Genomic DNA, 22,081 nt, shown 5'->3' on the forward strand with positions numbered 1-22,081 from the left:
CTGCCAGCATGTCCTCCTTACCCCCATCCCTATCTATTATATCTGATATCTCATCTTTACGTCTCAGAGAGAGTTATTGATGGTGCATCAATTTTATTGACTGGAAGTTTTAAAACATGGAAACCGTTTTACGCCCGGATTTGGACCCCCAAGACCCTGAAGCAGCTCTTGCCTTTGAACTCTGGCTTGCATGCTTCCACTCATACTTGGAGGAGGTTAGTGCAACTGAACCCGCTGTTATGCATCGAATTCTCCTCTCGAGGGTCACCTCAAAAGTTTATTCACTTATCAGAGGCCTGCCGACCTACGAAGGGGCACTGGACGCCCTCAAAAGACAGTACCTGCGGCCGGTGAACACCGTCTATGCAAGACATTGCTTAGCTACACGATGACAGCGGCCTGCGGAGTTGAGCGCCCAATTTCTCCGAGCCCAACAGACACTTGTCAGGACTTGCGACTGCAAAACGCTCATGGCGGAACAGCATGCGAAGCTCCTCGTACGAGACGCCTTTGTTACAGGCATTAGGTCAGTGTATGTGCGCCAGCGGCTGCTGGAAAATGCCGATCTTACCTTATGCTCGGCGATCGAGACGGCCGACATGCTGGAGGCTGCTCTGCACAACGCTGACGCTGTCCAGCCGCGCGATCCCCCGCCGGTTCCGTGGACACCTCAGACCCCGCCGCCGCTGGTTCCCGCGAGCGAATTCGCCAACGCCGCTGCCAGTCGCGATTCCACGAACTCCCCGAACCCGACCACGGCTGCGGCCAGGCAAAAGCCCGAGCTGTGTTACTTCTGCGGACTCAAAAAGCACACCCGAAAACGCTGCCTGGCATGAGAAGCTACCTGCTCCAGCTGCGGGAAGAAGGGCCATTTCACCAAGGTCTGTAAGTCTAAACCACGAGCGGGGTCGGGCAGCACTGCGTGTGAGACATGGGGGCCGCCATCTTGCATACCCGGATGTGGGCGGCCATCTTTGTCGGCGTCAACATGCCCCACCCCCGACCCACTGGTGTTTACCGGGCACCAAGACGGCTCAACTCTGGCCTCCGTAACCCTCGACCAAAGCGCCCCACACCAGCTTGCAAGGTCAATGATGGACATCCTGGTGGAGGGGCACAGGACTAGCTGTCTGTTTGACACGGGCAGCACTGAGAGTTTTATTGACCTGGACACAATGCAACGCTGTGGACTCGTGACACGGCCAGTAAGTCAGAGGGTCACCTTGGCTTCTGGGTCGCATTCCACAGACATCCGGGTGGGTTGTGTAGTGACATTGGTGGTGCAGGGCACAGAATATCGGAACTTTGCGCTACTGGTCATGCCTCAACTGTGCACCCCTGTGCTATTGGGGCTGGACTTCTAGAGCCATCTTGAAAGTGTGCCCATGTGACCTCCGATTTCGCGCTTGCTGCTACCCTCAATCAGGCAGGCAGGCCAGTAGCATTCTTTTCTCATACCCTTCAAGGCTCTGAAATTCGGCACTCCGCGGTGGAGAAAGAAGCCCAGGCCATAGTGGAAGCTATTAGGCACTGGAGGCACTATCTCGCCAGCAAAAGGTTCACCTTGCTGACCGACCAGCGCTCAGTTGCGTTCATGTTCAGCAACCAACAGCGGGGCAAAATCAAAAATGATAAAATTTTGCGGTGGAGAATAGAACTCTCCACCTACAACTATGATATCCTGTACCAGCCTGGCAGACTCAATGAGCCCCCGATGCCCTATCCCGGGGAGCGTGTGCTAGCGCACAGCTCGACCATCTATTCGCCCTTCATGCACATCTTTGCCATCCGGGGGTCACCCGATTTTACCATTTTGTGAAAGCCCAGAACCTGCCGTACTCCCTGGAGGACATCAGGACGATGACCAGGGACTGCCAAATCTGCGCTGAGTGCAAACCGTACTTCTACCGTCCTGAAACGGCGCAACTTGTCAAGGCCACCCGCCCTTTTGAGTGACCGAGTGTTGATTTTAAGGGCCCCCTTCCCTCCACCGACCGCAATGTCTATTTTCTCAATGTTATCGACGAGTACTCGCGGTTCCCCTTTGCCATTCCCTGCCCCGACACCACTACCACGTCCGTCATAAAAGCCCTGCGCCAGCTCTTCACTCTGTTCGGATATCCCTGCTATATCCACAGTGATAGAGGGTCCTCCTTTATGAGTGACGAGCTGCGCCGGTACCTGCTAGCTAGGGGCATTGCTACTAGTAGGACCACGAGCTATAATCCCCGGGGAAATGGACGGGTGGAGAGGGAGAATGCCACAGTGTGGAAGGCCACACTTTTAGCCCTTAAGTCAAAAGGGTTGCTGGTCTCTCGATGGCAGGAGGTCCTCCCTGAGGCACTCCACTCTATCCGCTCCCTGTTATGTACGTCCACCAATGCCACCCCTCACGAGCGCCTATTTTCTTTTCCCAGGAAGTCTGTCACTGGGACCACCCTACCAGTTTGGCTGACGTCCCCAGGGCCAGTGCTGCTCCGGAAACATGTGAGGAGTAATAATTACTCTCCGCTGGTCAAGAGGGTTCACCTTCTACATGCAAACCCCCAGTATGCCTACGTGGTCTTACCTGATGGGCGGGAGGACACGGTCTCCGTCCGCGACCTGGCGCCCGCAGGAGCAGCAGACCACTACCCTGAACACTCCACGGTAACCATGAACCCTGTACCCGAGGTGACACCGCGCACACTGTGCCCCACACAGACTCCTCACGACACTCATATACTGCACGTCTCATACGCGTATATTCCAGGCGCCTCGCACATGCGTGAGGGATCACTGACGCCTAGTGGGCTGACACCTCCAGTTAGGCCGGAACCAGCACAACCTCCGTCTCCGGTGCAAGCACCACCGGCACCTGTGCAATCACCACCACCGGCACCTGTGCCATCACCACCTCCGGCACCTGTGCAATCACCACCACCGGCATCTGTGCAATCACCACCACCGGGATCTGTGCCATCACCACCTCCAGCACCTGTGCAATCACCACCACCGGCATCTGTGCAATCACCACCACCGGGATCTGTGCAATCACCACTGGCACCTGTGCAATCACCACCACCGGGATCTGTGCAATCACCACCACCGGGATCTGTGCAATCACCACTGGCACCTGTGCAATCACCACCACCGGGATCTGTGCAATCACCACTGGCATCTGTGCAATCACCACCACCGGGATCTATGCAATCACCCCCACCGGCACCTGTGCCATCACCACCTCCGGCACCTGTGCAATCACCACCACCGGCATCTGTGCAATCACCACCACCGGGATCTATGCAATCACCACCACCGGCACCTGTGCAATCACCACCACCGGCACCTGTGCAATCACCACCACCGGCATCTGTGCAATCACCACCACCGGCACCTGTGCAATCACCACCACCGGCACCTGTGCAATCACCACCACCGGCATCTGTGCAATCACCACCACCGGCACCTGTGCAATCACCACCACCGGGATCTATGCAATCACCCCCACCGGCACCTGTGCCATCACCACCTCCGGCACCTGTGCAATCACCACCACCGGCATCTGTGCAATCACCACCACCGGGATCTATGCAATCACCACCACCGGCACCTGTGCAATCACCACCACCGGCACCTGTGCAATCACCACCACCGGCATCTGTGCAATCACCACCACCGGCACCTGTGCAATCACCACCACCGGGATCTATGCAATCACCCCCACCGGCACCTGTGCCATCACCACCTCCGGCACCTGTACAATCACCACCACCGGCACCTGTGCCATCACCACCTCCGGCACCTGTACAATCACCACCACTGGGATCTATGCAATCACTACCACCGGGATCTGTGCAATCACCACCACCGGGATCTGTGCAATCACCACCACCGGCACCTGTGCCATCACCACCTCCGGCACCTGTACAATCACCACCACTGGGATCTATGCAATCACCACCACCGGGATCTGTGCAATCACCACCACCGGGATCTGTGCAATCACCACCACCGGCACCTGTGCAATCACCACCACCGGGATCTGTGCAATCACCACCACCGGCACCTGTGCAATCACCACCACCGGCACCTGTGCAATCATCACCGGCACCTGTGCAATCACCACCACCGGGATCTGTGCAATCACAGCCAGAGCTACGTAGATCGCAGTGACAGATTCGACCACCTGATACACTTAACCTGTAAATATACTTGTAAGAAACTTCACCACATGGGGACTCTCTTTTAAAACAAAGGGGAGGTGAATGTGGTGAACTACATATACCTGTCTGGACACACCCCCTGCTGACTGCTCCTGTGGCTCCTCCCACAGACCCCTGTATAAAGGCGATTGAGGTCTGAGCCCGGCCTCTCAGTCTCCAGGATGTAGTATGGTGGTCAACCACTGCTTGTTCCTTCTTCCAGTCAATAAAAGCCGATATCTCGCCTTTACGTCTCAGAGAGAGTTATTGATGGTGCATCAGCCGCATCTGTTCATGCAGTTTCGTTAAAACTGCCAAGCTTCTGGACGCTGCAACCTCACCTATGGTTCCAGCAAGCAGAAGCCCAATTCCACATTCGGCAGATAACCTCGGATGCCACACGTTACTACTATGTGGTGAGCTCCCTCGACCAGGAAACAGCAGCCCAGGTTGAGGAGTTCATACAGTCTCCCCCAGTGGACGGCAAATACACAGAATTCAAAGCCTTGCTCATAAGGAGTTTCGAACTCTCACGGCGCGAGCGAGCTGCCCGCTTACTGCACCTGGATGGTTTGGGGGACAGGCCACCGTCGGCTTTGATGAACGAGATGCTCTCTCTGGCCGGAGGTCACAAGCCCTGCCTCATGTTTGAGCAGGCGTTCCTGGAGCAGCTGCCTGAGGACATACGCCTGCTGCTGTCCGACGCGGATTTCAGCGACCCCCGGAAGGTGGCGGCCCGGGCGGACTTGCTGTGGAACGCCAAGAAGGTGAGTGGGGAGTCCATCGCACAGATCACCAGGCCACGCTCCCAGCAGTAAACCAGACCAGGCCCGGCCGCAGAGCCCACTAACCCCAGAGGCAGGGGTGAGGAGACCAACGAACAATGGTGCTTCTACCACCAGCGGTGGGGCGCAGAAGCCCACTGCTGTAGCCCGCCCTGCAAGTTCCCGGGAAACACCAGGGCCAGCCGCCGCTGATGACTATGATGGCTGGCCATCGGGATAGCCTCCTGTATGTCTGGGACAAGCGGTCGGGACGCCGCTTTTTGGTCGACACCAGAGCCCAGATCAGCATCTTACCTCTGACGAGTTACGACACCCGCACAGAGAACCGGGTCCCACCCTGACGGCTGCGAATGGCAGCACAGTAAGGACCTATGGCACCCATACAGTGCGGCTACAGTTTGGCTCCAGCTGGTTCACGTGGGACTTCACACTGGCTGCCGTAGCCCAACCACTCCTGGGAGCGGATTTTTTGAGAGCTCACAGCCTACTGGTCGACCTGCCAAGGAAGAGACTGGTCCACGCCGAGACCTTTCAAACGTTCTCCCTGGGTGAAGCCCAGTTGCCGGCCCCACACCTAGACTCCATCACACTGTCCGACAACGACTTCACCAGAGTCCTGGCAGATTTCCCATCGGTTCTGGCGCCGCAGTTCACAGCAGCCATGCCCAGACATGGCGTACAGTACAACATCCCGACCCAAGGACCACCCCTCCACGCCCGTGCTCAAAGGCTTCCCCCAGACAAGCTCCGACTGGCAAAGGAGGAGTTCAAGAGGATGGAGGAATTGGGGATCATACGGCGGTCCGCCAGCCCATGGGCCTCCCCCCTGCACATGGTGCTCAAAGCAACAGGGGGCTGGAGACCATGCGGTGACTACCGCAGGCTGAATGAGGCTACAACACCGGACTGCTACGCTGTGCCACATATTCAGGACTTTGCAGCAAACCTGCATGGCGCACAGATCTTCTCCAAGGTAGACCTCGTCCAGGGATACCATCAAATCCTGATGCATCTGGACGACGTTCCCAAAACGGCTCTCATCACCCCGTTCGGCTTTTTCGAGTTCCTCCGCATGCCGTTCAGCCTAGAGAATGCCGCACAGACATTTCAGCGGTTAATGGACGCAGTGGGACGTGACCTGGACTTCGCTTTCATCTATTTGGATGACATCCTCATAGCCAGCAGCAGTCGTCAGGAGCATTTGTCCCACCTCCGTCAACTCTACGCCCGAATGAGTGAATACGGCCTGACAATCAACCCGGCCAAATGCCAGTTCGGGCTCGACACCATCGACTTCCTGGGCCACAGGATTACTAAAGACGGGGCAACCCCTCTGCCCGCTAAGGTAGACGCGGTCCGCCATTTCCCCCGACCCAACACAATCAAAGGCCTTCAGGAATTCGTGGGTATGGTGAATTTCTACCACCGCTTCCTCCCTTCAGCTGCCCGAATCATGAGGCCCCTGTTCGCCCTGATGTCAGGTAAGGGCAAGGACATTACCTGGGACGAGGAGTCCGCCGCCGCTTTCATTAAAACCAAAGAAGCCTTGGCAAATGCCGCGATGCTAGTGCACCCCAGAACAGACGTCCCTACTGCCCTCACAGTGGATGCATCCAACACGGCAGTCGGTGGAGTGCTGGAACAACTCATCGAGGGTCACTGGCAACCCCTGGCGTTCTTCAGCAAACACCTACAACCACCTGAGCTCAAATACAGTGCTTTTGACCGGGAACTGTTAGCGCTATACCTGGCAATCCGGCATTTCATATACTTCTTAGAAGGTAGGCCCTTCACCGCATTCACGGACCACAAACCGCTTACCTTTGCGTTCACGAAAGCATCCAACCCCTGGTCGTCCCGCCAGCAGTGACATCTGTCCTACATCTCTGTATACACGACGGATGTCTGGCATGTCTCGGGAAAGGACAATGTCATGGCGGATGCCCTCTCCCGCCCTAACATCCAAGCCCTGTCCCAGGGGGTAGACTATGAAGCACTGGCGGAGGCGCAGCAGGCAGACGAGGAGATCCCTAGTTACAGGACTGCAGTCTCTGGTTTGCAGCTCCAGGACCTCCCCGTAGGCCCAGGTGAGAGGACCCTACTCTGTGACGTCACCACCGGCCAACCCCGCCCCGTCATCCCGGCAGCCTGGCGGCGGCGCGTTTTCAACTCCATTCACAACTTAGCACACCCCTTCATCAGGTCAACCGTCCAGATGGTGGCCAACAGGTTCGTTTGGCACGGACTCCGCAAGCAAGTCAGTGAATAGGCCAAAACGTGCATGCACTGCCAAACAGCCAAGGTGCAGCGGCACACCAAAGCTCTGCCGCAGCAGTTCCACCCCACCCGCCGGCGTTTTGATCACATTCGTGTGGATATTGTGGGCCCCCTGCCAGTGTAGCGAGGAGTGTGGCACCTCTTAACTATCGTAGATCGGTTCACAAGATGACCAGAGGCAGTCCCGCTCGCTGACACCACCTCCGAATCCTGCGCCTGAGCACTAATTGCAACCTGGGTATCTCGCTTTGGTGTACCGGCCCACATTACCTCCGACAGGGGTGCCCAGTTCACCTCCAGCCTGTGGTCGGCTATGGCCAGCCTTTTGGGGACACAGCTGCACCACACAACTGCTTACCACCCACAGTCAAACGGACTAGTGGAGCGTTTCCACCATCACCTGAAGTCGGCTCTCATGGCCCGCCTCAAAGGGCCTAACTGGGTGGATGAGCTTCCCTGGGTCCTGCTCGGAATCTGCAAGGCACCCAAAGAGGATCTGCACACCTCGTCGGCCGAGTTGGTGTACGGCACACCCCTAGTCGTCCCAGGAGAGTTCATATCAGCCCCAAGGGGGCAAGAGGAAGAACCCACAGCAGTCCTAGGCAGACTACGCGAGAGGCTCGGTAACCTGGCCCCCATACCCACTTCACAGCATGGGCAGAGCCTGACCAGCATACCCAAAGACCTGCAAAACTGTAAGTTCGTTTTTGTACGACGGGGCAGACATCGGGCACCGCTACAGCGGCCCTACAAGGGGCCGTTTACGGTGATCAGAAACAATGGGTCCACATTCATGCTGGACATTGGGGGGAAAGAGGAGGTTTTCACGGTGGACCGACTCAAACCGGCCCATGTGGACTTGGCGCAGCCGGTCGAGATTCCGGCACCGCGGCACAGAGGCAGACCTCCCAAACAGAGTCCGACCCAGACTGTGGACATTGGGGGGTGTATCGCCAGTTCTGGGGGGGGGGGGGGGGTTATGTGGCGACCCACTTCCCAGCGCACTTGAACCGGCTCACAAAGTGGCGCACGCCGGCTTTGAGGCCAGTCCCAAAGAGGGTGCCAAGCCTGCTTCACCAGCAAGGGGAAAAACTCGCGCGCGGGACCGGACTGTGAATACGTGCCCCCTACAGCATTCCCGCCCGGGGAGGGTGGGAACAGGAAGGCTTTAAAGCGAGGCCGCGAAGTTTGAATAAACCTCTTTGCAACTGCAGCTCACCGACTACGTGTCATTATTTCAGCGCTGCGTGTAGCACACTGCTACAGTGTGACATGTACAATTTTTCAGTCTTAAGAAACAATTCTCCTTATTATTTAGGTCTACTCAGAAAATACAAAAATCATTCCTTTTAAATGTTTAAACTGGTTTTGAACTATACTAAAAGTTTTCATCATCACTCCCCACTGCTCATTTTTCACTTCACCCATTGACATATTTGTCAATTTACCACTGGCGGTTTATTTAACATGAGGCTGAGACCAATCTCATCTTAACAGGATTCCCAGCAGCTGTTTGGGATTTCAATTTCTCTCAATCACCACATTGTGATGAAAGTTTACCCAAAGTTAGGCTGCTTAGATATTTTTTGAATCTAAGATGGCCTATTGTGTTGTTGGTTCAAGAACATGTTGCTTCACATTAAGTGATTCTGTTGTTCTGATGTCAAAATCACTTCGCTTATGATGGTTACAAATCCCTTTCACACAAAATGTTGACAGTAGGAGAGAAAAAAATAACCTTCATTACATGGAATGCAAAATACAGCAGCAGAGTATTTAGCCATCTGATCCTAAATATACAGTCAGTGGCAACTTTATTAGCTGCACCAGTACGCTACTCATTAATGCAAATATCTAATCAGCTAATCATGTGGCAGCAACTCAATGCATAAAAGCATGGAGACATGATCAAGAGGTTCAGTTGTTGCTCAGACCAAACATCAGAATGGGGAAGAAATGTGATCTAAGTGACATTGACCATTGAATGATTGTTTGTGCCAGACAGGATGGTTTACGTATCTCAGAAGATGCTGATCTCCTGGGATTTTATGCAGCATTCTCTGCAGTTTACAGAGAATGGTAGGTAAAACAAAAAAGCATCCAATGAGCGGCAGTTCTGTGGATGTAAATGCCTTGTTAAAGAGAGAGGTCAGAGGAGAATGACCAGACTGGTTCGAGCAGACAGGAAGGTGACAGTGACTCAAATAACTGTGCGTTACAACAGTGCTGTTCAGAAGAGCATCTCTGAACACACAGTACGCTGAACCGTGAAGTGGATGGTCTACAGCAGCAGAGGACCATGCTTGGTTTCACTTCTGTACCTAAGAAAGCGGTCATTATATCTCTGACAAGCAATGAGCTTCAGTCTACATGCCCACTTGATATCTTACCCCATTTTGTTTTTCTTTCTGTATTTTGCATATATTTAAGTATTTCCAGTCCTTGACAGAATAGGCCTGTTACAGCTCTACATTCTTTCTGACTTGCTAACCATCATAAATCTGTTATAGTCAATCATATATTTACAATCCTATCTTTCTAACCTGGGATGATTTTGTTTTCAATTCCTACTGCCCCATTTCTTTAAAATTTTAAATTTCACTATCTTTATTAAACTTATTAAAATTAAAGAACACCAACTTATTGTTTCAAATCTTACTTTGGATTTGTATGTTATTTAATTAATAGCATGTGGTATACTGTATTCATGTCCTTGGAAACATCTACTAGATTGCTTGCAGTGGCCATATTAACAGAATATTACATCTAGAACACCCACAAGCAAAAGTCTGCATTTTCACCATGATAAGATACAACATTGGAAATCATGCCTTTTTTTCTGTTCTCTCCTTCTGACCCCGTGATATAAATTTAAGCTCAAGTAACTCCCTCCTTAGAGTGATAAGTTTGCTCAATAACTTGTCCATTTACTTGCATCAAGGACATCACTGTTGTCTTAAGCAGTTTCAATTAGTCTCAATGAAAGTAAATGTTTGACACTATAATCTTGCATCTCTTGGAAAATCTGTTGGTAAGTAAAATGTTTTAAAGTTTGTATTTTAGCAATTTGATTGGAGTATACCATTTTTAAAGAACACCAATTAAGACTGTACACACATTCTCAGAAATCACCTTAAACCTTTCAGCTTCAAATTTATGCATGGCCAATGCAGCATAAAATTGTTCTACTTTATCTTAATTCTCTCTACAACTGATCTGATTGGTTCAGTCTACCCCTCAGTTGTGCTTTCAACTGATCTGTTGATCATGCTGACAGGCTCCAATCCTGGAGAAAAACTGTCTGTTCTTGAAAAATGCTGACAAGCTGACAGGTGGGCTGACAAGCTGATTGCTGCTTAAAAAGCCAATAGTGGCATGGATATGTATGAATTCTCATGTACTAACTTTAGCATTAGTTGCTATTATCATCCCTGTTGATCATCACAGAATTCACTTATCCCCTGGCACTTAGCTGCATTCTGATTATGCTAGTTACTCAACAAAAATATCTGCACATCATAGACTACAGTGGAGACAAGAGAATGTCAACACTCCTGTACTCTTGCATTAAGGCATGAATAATAAACTCTCTAACACCAGAGGGCCCTCTAATACATAGAACTGCAGCCATGTGACGTACAGAATTTCTTTGTACTTATAAGGCAGATCCTTTGCTTCTTAGCATGCATAACCCTTTAAAATATGCCGTAACATTTTCTTTAACATCTCAGATATAAAATAAAATAATAAAATAATTCAGTTATCCATGTTCTAACGAAATATAAAATTTAACATAATCTGTAGCACCCATTTTTACCAGGAAACTAAATCCTTATTGTCCGCTGCTGAATGTTGTGTAGGCCAAGAGAACTGCTGAAGAAGGAATCACAAATAATCAGCTTTCTGCCCTGAATATAGTCCTTTAGGAAAATTGGACCAAAACACATATTACGTGAATATTACAGACAAGAGAAAGTCTGTAGATACTGGAAATCCAAGCACCACACACAAAATGCAGGAGGAACTCTGCAGGCCAGGCAGCATCCATGGAAAAGTGTAAAGATTGTTCTGATGACAGGCCTCAGCCTGAAACATTAACTATTCGCTCTTTTCCATGGATGCTGCCTGGCCTGTTGAGTTTGTCCAGTATTTTGTGTGTTCTACATGGATATTATGTGGAGACTTAGCAACATTCAAAACATTCTTCTTTATAAACAAGAGGTAAATGAATTAAATTAAATCAATTTATAAATTCAGTGATGGGCAGGAAAGCTTGTTACTTACATGACACTTGGTAATTATGATGACTTTACCAACTAATCCACATTAACTTTTGTTCATTGACTGAGCATTTCATCCTGGTTAAAGTCACAAAGGGAATGTACACTGAAGGCAATACAGGTACTGTTAGAAATTTGACAAGTATCAATGGCCCAGGAAAATGCAAAGGAAGTTGAAATACGGGCAAAATGAAGTTCCATATTTTTCAAACTAGAGGCTTAAGTGTAGTAGTTAGAAAGTTAGAAAATGTAGTGTACTGTAACTGTGTCCAGAACACCTCCAGCTTGCACTCAGAATGTAACAGGGGAAATAACTCTCCTAAACCTTCTGGGCATTTTGCTTCAGGAATTAAATAGGCTTACAAAAGTAGTCAAAGTCACTTTGAAGTTCTGTATCTTACCAATGTCACAACTTATCAAACCATCTCTCCTCTTAACCAGCTAGCAACAATCTCTATCAATAAAGACTCATATCTGTACACTGTACAGCATTCCCACAAACTTAACCTGCTGCTGCAAGCATCTCATCTACAACTTACAGCCTTCACAGATACTGCCATGTGGCGTTGAGGCAGCCAAAATAACATGGCCATTTCATGATTGCCTCGAACAAGAGAAAATCTGCAAATACCAGAAATTCAAGTGACACACACAAAATGCTGGAGGAACTCAGCAGGCCAGGCAGCATCTATGGAAAAAAGTACAGTCCAAGTTTCGGGCCGAGACTCGGATTGCATAAGTTGGCTCTCATAAAGCATAGCAGAAACCAGTCAAAAGGGGGCAAATATCCTTACATTTCCTAACACTGTCCACACCTTCAGAATGGCTGTGGTCAAGAACGAGATAAGAACCATCAGAATCAGAATCAGGTTTATTAAGAAAAATTGGCAAGATCGTGTTCATGAGTTTTTAGAGCATGTTGGATCCAGTGATATAGATCTAAGGTTCTCTGAAGTCAAGAATGAAGCATAAAACTTAGTGGTTACGCCCAATTCAGCAAGTGCTTCAAGAACAAAGGGTGAACAAAAAAAAGATGAAGAAGAAAAAGTCAGGTTCATCCATACTCAAACTAGAGATGAACAATTAACCTATAAAGCAGACAGTTTAAGTGACATGACATCTGCTGCAGAGAAACTGAGAAGCTTCTAGAAAAATACAAAAACCAGCAATACTACAATTACTGGAAGATTTACTGCATATTGCATACATGCATATTGGCAATTCAGGTTCAGGTTTAGTTATTAGATACAGTGCAGTGGCAACCAGCACACCTGAGTATATCGCTTTGGGTGTCACTGCACATATTGGCACCCAGGATGTTTCGTAGAGCATTGCAGATGGCAACATGAATAACAGAAGGGTGGGCTTCTTTCCCATCCCTCCCACCCACCCACTCACTCACATGCCCAGGCAAGCCTCAAAGTTCAGGATAGGCCATCTCTGAGTCTCCAGACCTTACCCCCAGATTCTCGGGTCTCCAGCTTTGGACTTCAACCAGGATTCTGATCAAAGGTAGACCTTTGATTATATAAATATTTTTTTTAAATGCAAGCAAGCATAGGAAAGTTAAAGTACAAAGAAAATGCACCCTATCAGAACAAATCTGAATATGGGTGCACATCCTGTTCTCTGGGGACTGTCACCTTGTCACAAAATGCTTGCGAGTTCCTGAGATCCCAAGATCTAAGCCACCTGGTGCTTAGCTCCTTGTAGGTTCACCTATGACTGTAAGGTCAAGGGGGTTCCAGGCAAGGATTGATACATCCAAGACCTCAACGGTGGAGATGATGACACATCACAATGGCAGTGAAGACCATCTGTGAAGGGTCTCCAGTTGTCTTGCATTCCAAGCCACTGGACCCAACTCCGATCTGTCAAGGACTGTATTGTGGCTGCCCATGCATCAACCTCCTGACATTAAACAATGTCATGAACAGGCATTCTCCATTAAGGGAATAATTTGTGGATCCCAGATCAGCCTCTACAATCACCAGAGGATCAACCAATAGACAACCGATTATGAGAGTATTTTACTCAACTGAATTGATCACACTATTACTAGTGGTTTATTATCACTATCATATGGTGAGAAATTTGTTGTTTTAGAAATTTGAGAATTACAATAATTTACAAAAATAAACAAATGAACAATTAAATAAATATTCCAAAAAGAAAGCAATAGTTAGGTAGAGTTCATTGGTTTACAAAGAATGCAGAAATCTGGTGGTGAAAGCAAAGAAGCTATTTCTAAAAGATTGAGTACGTGTCTTTAGACTCCCGTACGTTCTCTCTAATAGTAGTAAAGAGAAAAGGCCATGTCCTGGATGATGGGGGTCCTTAATGATGGATGTCATCTTTTTAAGGCATTGCTTTTTGAAGATATCCTCAATGGCGGGGAGTTTTGTGCCTATGATGGAACTGGGTACATTTACAACTCCTTGCAGCCTTTTTTAACCAAGCATATATTGGAGCCACCATACCAAACAGTGATGCAACCGGTCAGAATGGTCTTCATTATACATCTGTAGAAATTTGCTAGAGTCTTGGGTGACATACTATATCTCCTCAAAATCCTAATGAAGTACAATCACTGGTGTGCCTTCTTCCTGAATGCATCGATATGTTGGGCCAAGGATGTTGATGTCCAGAAACTTGAAGTTGTTCTCCCTTTTCACTATTCACCCTTTAATAAGGGTTGGTGTGTGTACTCCTGACTTTCCCTTCCTGAAGTCCACAATCAATTTCTTGGTCTTGCTGAAGTCGAGTGTAAGGTTGTTGCGACGTCACTCAACTAGCTGATCTATCTCACTCCTTTAGCCTTCTCATTTTCACCTGAGGTTCTGCCACCAATAACGGTGTCATTAGTGAATTTATAGATGGTGCTTGAGCAGTGTCAAGCCACACAGGCATGAGTGCAGTATTTTATTTCTCGTGTTTCTCACATCCCGCCCTCTCAATCCAAACTTTCTTCTCAGTTGCAAGTAGTATATTCTTGTTAAGGAGACCACTTTAATCCCCCATCACAATACCCTAGCATGCTCCTAACCTCCCCCATCTCTCACTCTCACAGACTCCACCTTCATGTTTATTGCTGGGTTATGTTTCATATCTCTCTTTCAGTCGCTTTCAGTGATTTCCAGCCAAACAATAGCAATCTTAGCCTTTTCAACAGCAAATTGGCCTTTCAGCTGCAGAATTCAGACACAAGATGACTCCTACTTGTGCTGTTGTGAAATATGTAAATTTTATATTCGTATCTTCAAATTTCCCTCATTTTGATCATATGACTCTGCATCTACAGGAGTCTATTAGGGAATAGATGATAGGTTCTGTGGGGTCAGGGAGCTGACTGGCAATGCAGCCTATAACACTCTGAAGATAGTGGGTCAAGCAATGAGGAACAAAATACATGTTTCTTCTGCTAGGTTGTGAACTTTTTCTTTTTGAGTCATCGGCCATGGAAACAGGCCCTTCAGCCCACCATGTTCATGCTATCAAGCACCAATCTACACTAATCTGTTTTGCCAGCACGTGGGCCATAGCCTGCTGTGCCCTGGCAATTCAAATGCTTGTCCAAATACTTCTTAAATGTGAGATTACCAGTTGCCAGTATCCTTTTAAATAATAGATTTCAGATGCCATTCACTCTCTGGCTAAAAACGTTTTTTCTCACACCCTTTCCAAAACATCAAACCCTTTCATTTTGTTACGCCTTCTTGTTTTAGATAAAACCGGAGTGTAAAAGTTCCTGCTGTCTACGCTATCTATACCCCTCATAACTTAGTAACCCTCCATCTCACAATGTCAGCTGCAAAGAAAGCAAATCTAGCAAATAAATCAGAATCAGGTTTATTATCACCAGCCTGTGTCATGAAATTTGTTAGCCAGCAGCAGCAGTTCAATACAATACATAATATAGAAGAAGAAAAATAAATAAATAAATAAATTGTGCTATACGTATATTGAATAGATTAAAAATCATGCAAAAAACAGAAATAATATATGTTATAAAAGTGAAGTAGTGGTCATAGTTTCAATGTCCATTTAGGAATCAGATGACAGAGGGGAAGAAGCTGTTCCTGAATCGCGGAGTGTGTCCCTTCAGGCTTCAGTACCTCCTACCTGATGGTAACAGTGAGAAAAGGGCATTTCCTGGGTGCTGGAGGTCCTTAATAATGGACACTGCCTTTCCGAGACACCACTCCCTAAAGATGTCCTGGCTACTTTGTAGCCTAGTGCCCAAGATGGAGCTAACTAAATTTACAACCTTCTGCAGCTTCTTTCAGACTTGTGCAGTAGTCTCTCCATACCAGACAGTGATGCAGCCTGTCAGAATGCTCTCCACGATCCATCTATAGAAGTTTTTGAGTGTATTTGTTGACATACCAAATCTCTTCAAACTCATAATCAAGTATAGTTGCTGTCTTGCCTTCTTTATAACTGCATCAATATGTTAGGACCAGATTAGGTCCTTAGAGATCTTGACACTGAGGAACTTGAAACTGTTCATTCTCTCCACTTCTAACCTTCTATGAGGATTGGTATGTGTTCCTTTGTCTTACCCTTCCTGAAGTCCGCAATCAGCTCTTTCATCTTACTGACATTGAGTGCAAGGTTGCTGCTGTGATACCACTCCACTAGTTGGCATGTCTCGCTCCTGTATGCCCTTTCATCTCCATCTGATTATATCATCAGCAAATATACAGATGTCATTTGAGCTATGCCAAGCCACACAGTCATGGGTGACTCTGCTTAAAATGGAAAAGCCTCAACCCAGGCATGTTTCTGATAAATCTCTCTGCACCTCTGCAGTGCAATCACATCTTTCCGTTAGAGCAGGGGTTCTCAACCTGGGGTGCGAGATGGAATTTCAGGGGGTGCGACAGAGAGTGGCTTGTGTCCTTGAGTGACGAGTGATGAGTCACGAGTCATCACTCAGCCAGCTGTCAATGTGCCTTGAGAAGTGGTAGTAACGTTTGCTCCGAGCACACTCCAGTCTCCCGCTGCCCAAGTCGAGAGAGACGTAAACTCACTCCGAGTCAGCGTTGAGGATTCTCATCAGTGTTACCTGGGAAGTTACACCTCAGATTTGAGGAGTCTCATCAATGTTAGCTAGAAGTTTACATCTCAGAGTTAAAAATCATCTCATAATGCCAAAATCTTTATACATTCTGAATCAACCATCAAGTAACGACTTCGCGTTAAAACCAAACCGGCAGACGGTAGGTAAGTTATTCAATTATAAAATTTTAAAAACCAGCTGAAGTCATTCATTCATATTTGTCTCAATGCATTAAAGAAGTTTTTGAATTTCAAAGGTTTTTTTTCTCTTAAAAGATTTTTTTCTTGAATCGTTGATAATTTTGAATTGTGTTAGTTGAGGAGGTATCATGGTTAGCACTAAGGACTTTGAATCGTGTGATGGGAGTTCATATCTCCGGTAATCATCGGAAATAGGTGTGTAAATTCAGTAGACAGTAGACTAATAAGTCGCATCGCGTTCCCGTAGCATTTCCACCTGACGATTTATCTTGGTGTAACCGCAGATAATATCGTAATATAATATTCGAAAGCGTATTTCTCACGATACTTTGCTGTAGGCCTGTCTGGTTGAGTAAAGTGGTCATCCCTGACTTAGTTTTTTTTAATATTAGCTCATATTTTTCTTTTTACCCTTAACTCTTCATTAACCCTTCATCATGTCAAAAAGAAGGAAATGGAATGATGACTATGTGTGCTTTGGTTTCACTTGCACAACAGGAAATGATGGCTTGCAAAAACCCCAGTGCATTCTTTGTAGCGTTGTGTTTTCCAACTCAAATCTGAAGACATCCAAGCTTCAAGAGCACTTCAAGAACAAGCATGGTGGAGCTGATGTTGAAGGACATGATGTTGGGTCATTGAAAATCAAAAGAGCTCGTTTTGATTCACAAGGATCTCTTCCAAAATTAGGTTTCATTTCTGTTGAAAAACCACTACTTCTTGCTTCATACCAAATGGCATATAAAGTGGCCAAATCCAAGAAGCCCCATACAACTGCGGAAGATCTCATCAAGCCATGTGCACTGGAAATGGCAACAATTATCCTGGGCAAAGAAGCAAGAAAAAAATTTGAACAGGTGCCCCTATCAAAAAATGTCATTCACAACCGAATCAGTGATTTGAGTGAAGATATTTTGGACCAGGTCATCTCAGATGTCAGAGCTAGTCCTCGTAAAATTTCTATTCAGTTGGATGAGTCAACTGATGTCTCCAGTTGTAGTCAACTCATCACATTAGTGAGGTATGTCAATGATGGTGCTGTGAAGGAAGATTTCCTGTTTTGTAAAGATCTGAAAACAAACATAACTGCAAAGAATGTGATGCAGCTGGTGAAAGACTTCTTTGCCAAACATGATTTAGATATCAAAGTCATTGGTTCTGTGTGCACTGATGGGGCACCTGCAATGCTTGGAAATAAATCTGGCTTTTCTGCATTGATGAAAAAGGAGATTCCAGACTTGCAAGTTACCCATTGGTTTCTTCATCGGCATGCTTTGGCATCAAAAATATTACCTCCAAATTTGAAGAAAGTCCTCGATACTTGTGTGAAGATCATCAACTGGATCAGGGGGCATGATTTGCATCTTCAAATCATTTTGTGAGGATCTGGGAAGTGAGCATTCAGTTTTGCTTTTCCACATGGAAGTTCGTTGGTTGTCACAAGGACAAGCTTTAACCCGCTTCTTTGAACTGCGGGAAGAAATCAAAGTTTTTCTGGAGGAGCGTGAATGTGATCTGGTTGGGGCAATGGAATCACAGGAATTCACCCAAATGCTGGCTTACTTAGCTGACATTTTCACTCATATGAATGATCTGAGTGTTTCTTTTCAAGGAAAAGGGATAAACATATTGAAGGCTTGTGAAAAGTTGAATGCCTTCAAAGAAAAGTTACGTCTTTGGCATCGAAGGATGGAAAGAGGCAGTCTCTCAAATTTTCCTTCACTAGAAGAGATGTTTGATTATGCTGGATCCATAACTCCTTCTGTGCGTGAAGAAATTGTGGCTCATTTGGAAATGCTGTCAGAATCCTTTGATGGATATTTTGCTGCTGGAGACCTGAAGATTTCAGAAGAATGGATCACAAATCCATATTCCTACAATTTGGAGAAAATGTCAGATGATGAAGAGCTGAAGGAAGATCTTATTGATTTGCAGACAAACCGAGCTCTTGAAATGCAATTTGAAAGCAAGACTTTGGAGGAGTTTTGGTGTGCAGCACTGGATATGTTCCCAAGACTTGGTGGAAAAGCACTCCGTGTCCTCATTCCATTTGCAACAAAATACTTGTGTAAATCTGGATTCAGTTCTCTTTTGTCAATCAAGACAAAATCTAGGAATCGCCTGAATCCACAGGCAGACCTGCGGATCGCAGTCAGCAAGAAAGTTCCACATTTTGACAAAATCATGAATGAGAAGCAGGAGCAAAGAAGTCATTGAATTTTACGTTCACAATTGGGATTGATTTTACTGTTTACAATTTCTTCTGAATAAATTAGAATCTAATTGTTCAATTTATATTTGCATTTTATGCACTGAGTTAAAAGCTTATTTTTTAAGTTCAATTTATTCACCCACAGTATTGTATGTGGTTCAAAAATTAGAAATTAGACTTCTTCATCTTCAAATGTGATATTACTTTTGTAGGGGGTGCGAACATTAATCAAACATTTCCTAGGGGTGTGGGGCATAGAAAAGGTTGGGAACCACTGCGTTAGAGTGATGACCAGAATTGTAAGCAGTACTCCAGCTGCTTTATTGAGTTTGCTTGCATCTGATTATTATTATACCTACCTCAAGATGTGTGTATGTGTGTGTCTGTGTAGGAGGCAATTAAGAAAAGGGCTTATATATCCAGCAAAATATCGGCAGATATCTTCATTCTATCACCAACTACTACAGGAAGTCATTGAGGGATCTATGATTGGATGCTTACTTTTCCAACAGAACTCTTGATTGTGAATGGAAATCAGGATACCTACATTTAATGTAATTTGTACCTGCTTTTGAATTAAAGTAAATTGCATCTCACAATTCTTATGCCCCATGCTTCTTGGTTTAAGTTGAAACTCTTATGAATACCAACATTAAACTGTTGAAATCCTCAATGATTATTTAAACATATAAAATATAACACAATTTGCACCTAAAGCAAATGGATAAAGACAATAAAATATTGTACATTGATGGTAATGACAAATTGATTGGTAAAGGAAGAAAAGCCGTCTCAGTTCCCCATATCCAATTTGAAGGTTCATTCATACACATCTACTTCATAGTGTAAGTTGATGGGGTTTAGAGCTGTTTCTCAAAGAAGCAACCTAAATTTACAAATATTGCATAAATGCATTTTCAGTAATTATGGTGGTTGTTGTATAAAGCCTTAACTTAGATTTATTTTTTAATCCAACTATATATTTAAATATGCTAGTGGCTGTAATAAAACACACTATTCATTGAGCCAAAACATTTTAATTTCCTGCATAATGATGATGGGCATGGTAGTGGAGTGGTTAAGTTACTGGACCAGCTGCTTGGATTCTGGATCATTGATCCAGAGACTTGGCAGCTGGGAAATTGAAATGCAAGTAATGATGTAAACTGAACTAAAGTTAGTTCCGTAATGGTAACCATGAAACCACTGGATTGTTGTAAATACTCATCTGATTCATTAATGTCCTTCAGAGAAAGATATCTGACACTCTTATCTGATTTGGTTTATCAAGGCTTCAGACAATGGGACTGCATCCTTAGTTCAGTGACATTTAGGAATAATATTGTGAAACAAATCCACATCTTGCATATTCAGTATGATTCATTGGATGTGAAGCTCATTAGGCTATATCTGGCAAGATGGATGAAAAAAAATAAAAATTGAAACTTTTTGAGTTTTATCTATCACAATGGACACTTGAATGAAATGCTCAGTGTTTTAATTCTGTGGTAGAATCATGTTCCAACATGCATTGATAACTTCAGCAAAAGGAAACAGCTAAGAGAAATCGCCTTTATGATCTGGAATTTAATGATTTACAATTGAGAATCTTTGTATATGATTTATTAGTCTCCGGATCATTAATGCACTTCATACACAAAATTATCTTCATCCTTCAATGATGATTGAAGAAAAATACGAAGACTATAACAGAGCCATAAGCATGGCTTCTGGGTGGCAAGTAGTGCAGTAGTTAATGTAACACTTTGTAGCACCAACATCCTGATGGTTGAGGGGTAATAACTGTTCCTGAATTTGGTGGTGTGGGTCCTGAGGCCCTTGTACCTTCTTCCTAATGGCAGCAGTGAGAAGAGAGCATTCCTGGACAGTAGGAGTCCCTGATTATTGATGCTGCTTTCCTATGACAATGCTCCGTGCAGATGTGCTCAATGGTGGGGAGGGCTTTATCCATGATGGACTGGGCTGTATCCACCACTTATTTTTCCTCCAAGGGCATTGCTGTTTCCATCCCAGACTGTGATGGAGAATGTGGAGGAGATGTTGTTGCCAATCCGAGCTGACTGGGGTCTGCAAATGAGGAAATCCAGGATCTAATTGCACGAGTAGATATTGAGGACAAGGTCTTGGAGCAGATTAATTCATTTTGAAGAGATGATGTTATGGAACGCTAAGCTATAATTGATAAAGGGGATCCTGATGTTTGTATCTTTGCTGTCCCGATGTTCCAGGGTGGAGCGAAGAGCCAATGAGGTGGCATCTGCTGTGGACCTATTGCTCCGGTAGGCAAATTGAAGTGGATCTAAGTTGCTTCTCGGGCACAAGTTGATATGTTTCATCATTAACCTCTGAAAACATTTCAAAACTCCGGAGCTGATTATCTGTTATTTGTGAAGTGGGGTACCGTGCGCAATCATAATCGATTGAAAACGGACGTGGGAGCATGGAGGAACATCGGGAAGTCTCCAGGAAGACCTTCTTCATTGCTGCTGCTGCTGTGAGGTCCAGGACTCTGCTGGGAAGAACAGGCCCCTAGTCCTTGAGGTCACGTTGCCGATGGCCGTTGGTGGGGCCGTCTTAATATGCTCGGAGAAGCTGTGCCGGAGGGGATGGTTGTCGGCTCGGAGGTTCAACAGACTCGTAGTCCGTTGCAGTCAGGTTGTTTTCGGTGTGTGCTGCGTCTGCGAGGCTGGGTTCGACGGAGATTTCATTATGTGCTGCGTCTGCGAGGCTGAGTCTGGCAACGCCGTGGAAGTCCATAGTGGGGGTATTCCCTTCTGCCGCTGGCGTGGGATGGCAAGTCTCTCGGGACCCTGGGGACTTGTGGAAACTGTGTGGTGATTTCTTTTGAACTTATAGTCTTTTAACATCTTTGGACTATTTTTACTGTGCCCATGGTCTGTTTTTTTTTATCAATTATGCTATTGTTTGCACTGTTGTAACTATATGTTGTAACTATGTGGTTTTGTGCAGGTCTTGTAGCTTTAATTTTTGGTCTTGTTTTGTCTGGTGGATTTGGAGCTCCTTTCCGGGGAACGTGCTAAGACGGTAGCATGATATTAA

Source organism: Hemitrygon akajei, chromosome 11 (assembly GCF_048418815.1).
Source record: "Hemitrygon akajei chromosome 11, sHemAka1.3, whole genome shotgun sequence".
Taxonomy (NCBI): domain Eukaryota; kingdom Metazoa; phylum Chordata; class Chondrichthyes; order Myliobatiformes; family Dasyatidae; genus Hemitrygon; species Hemitrygon akajei.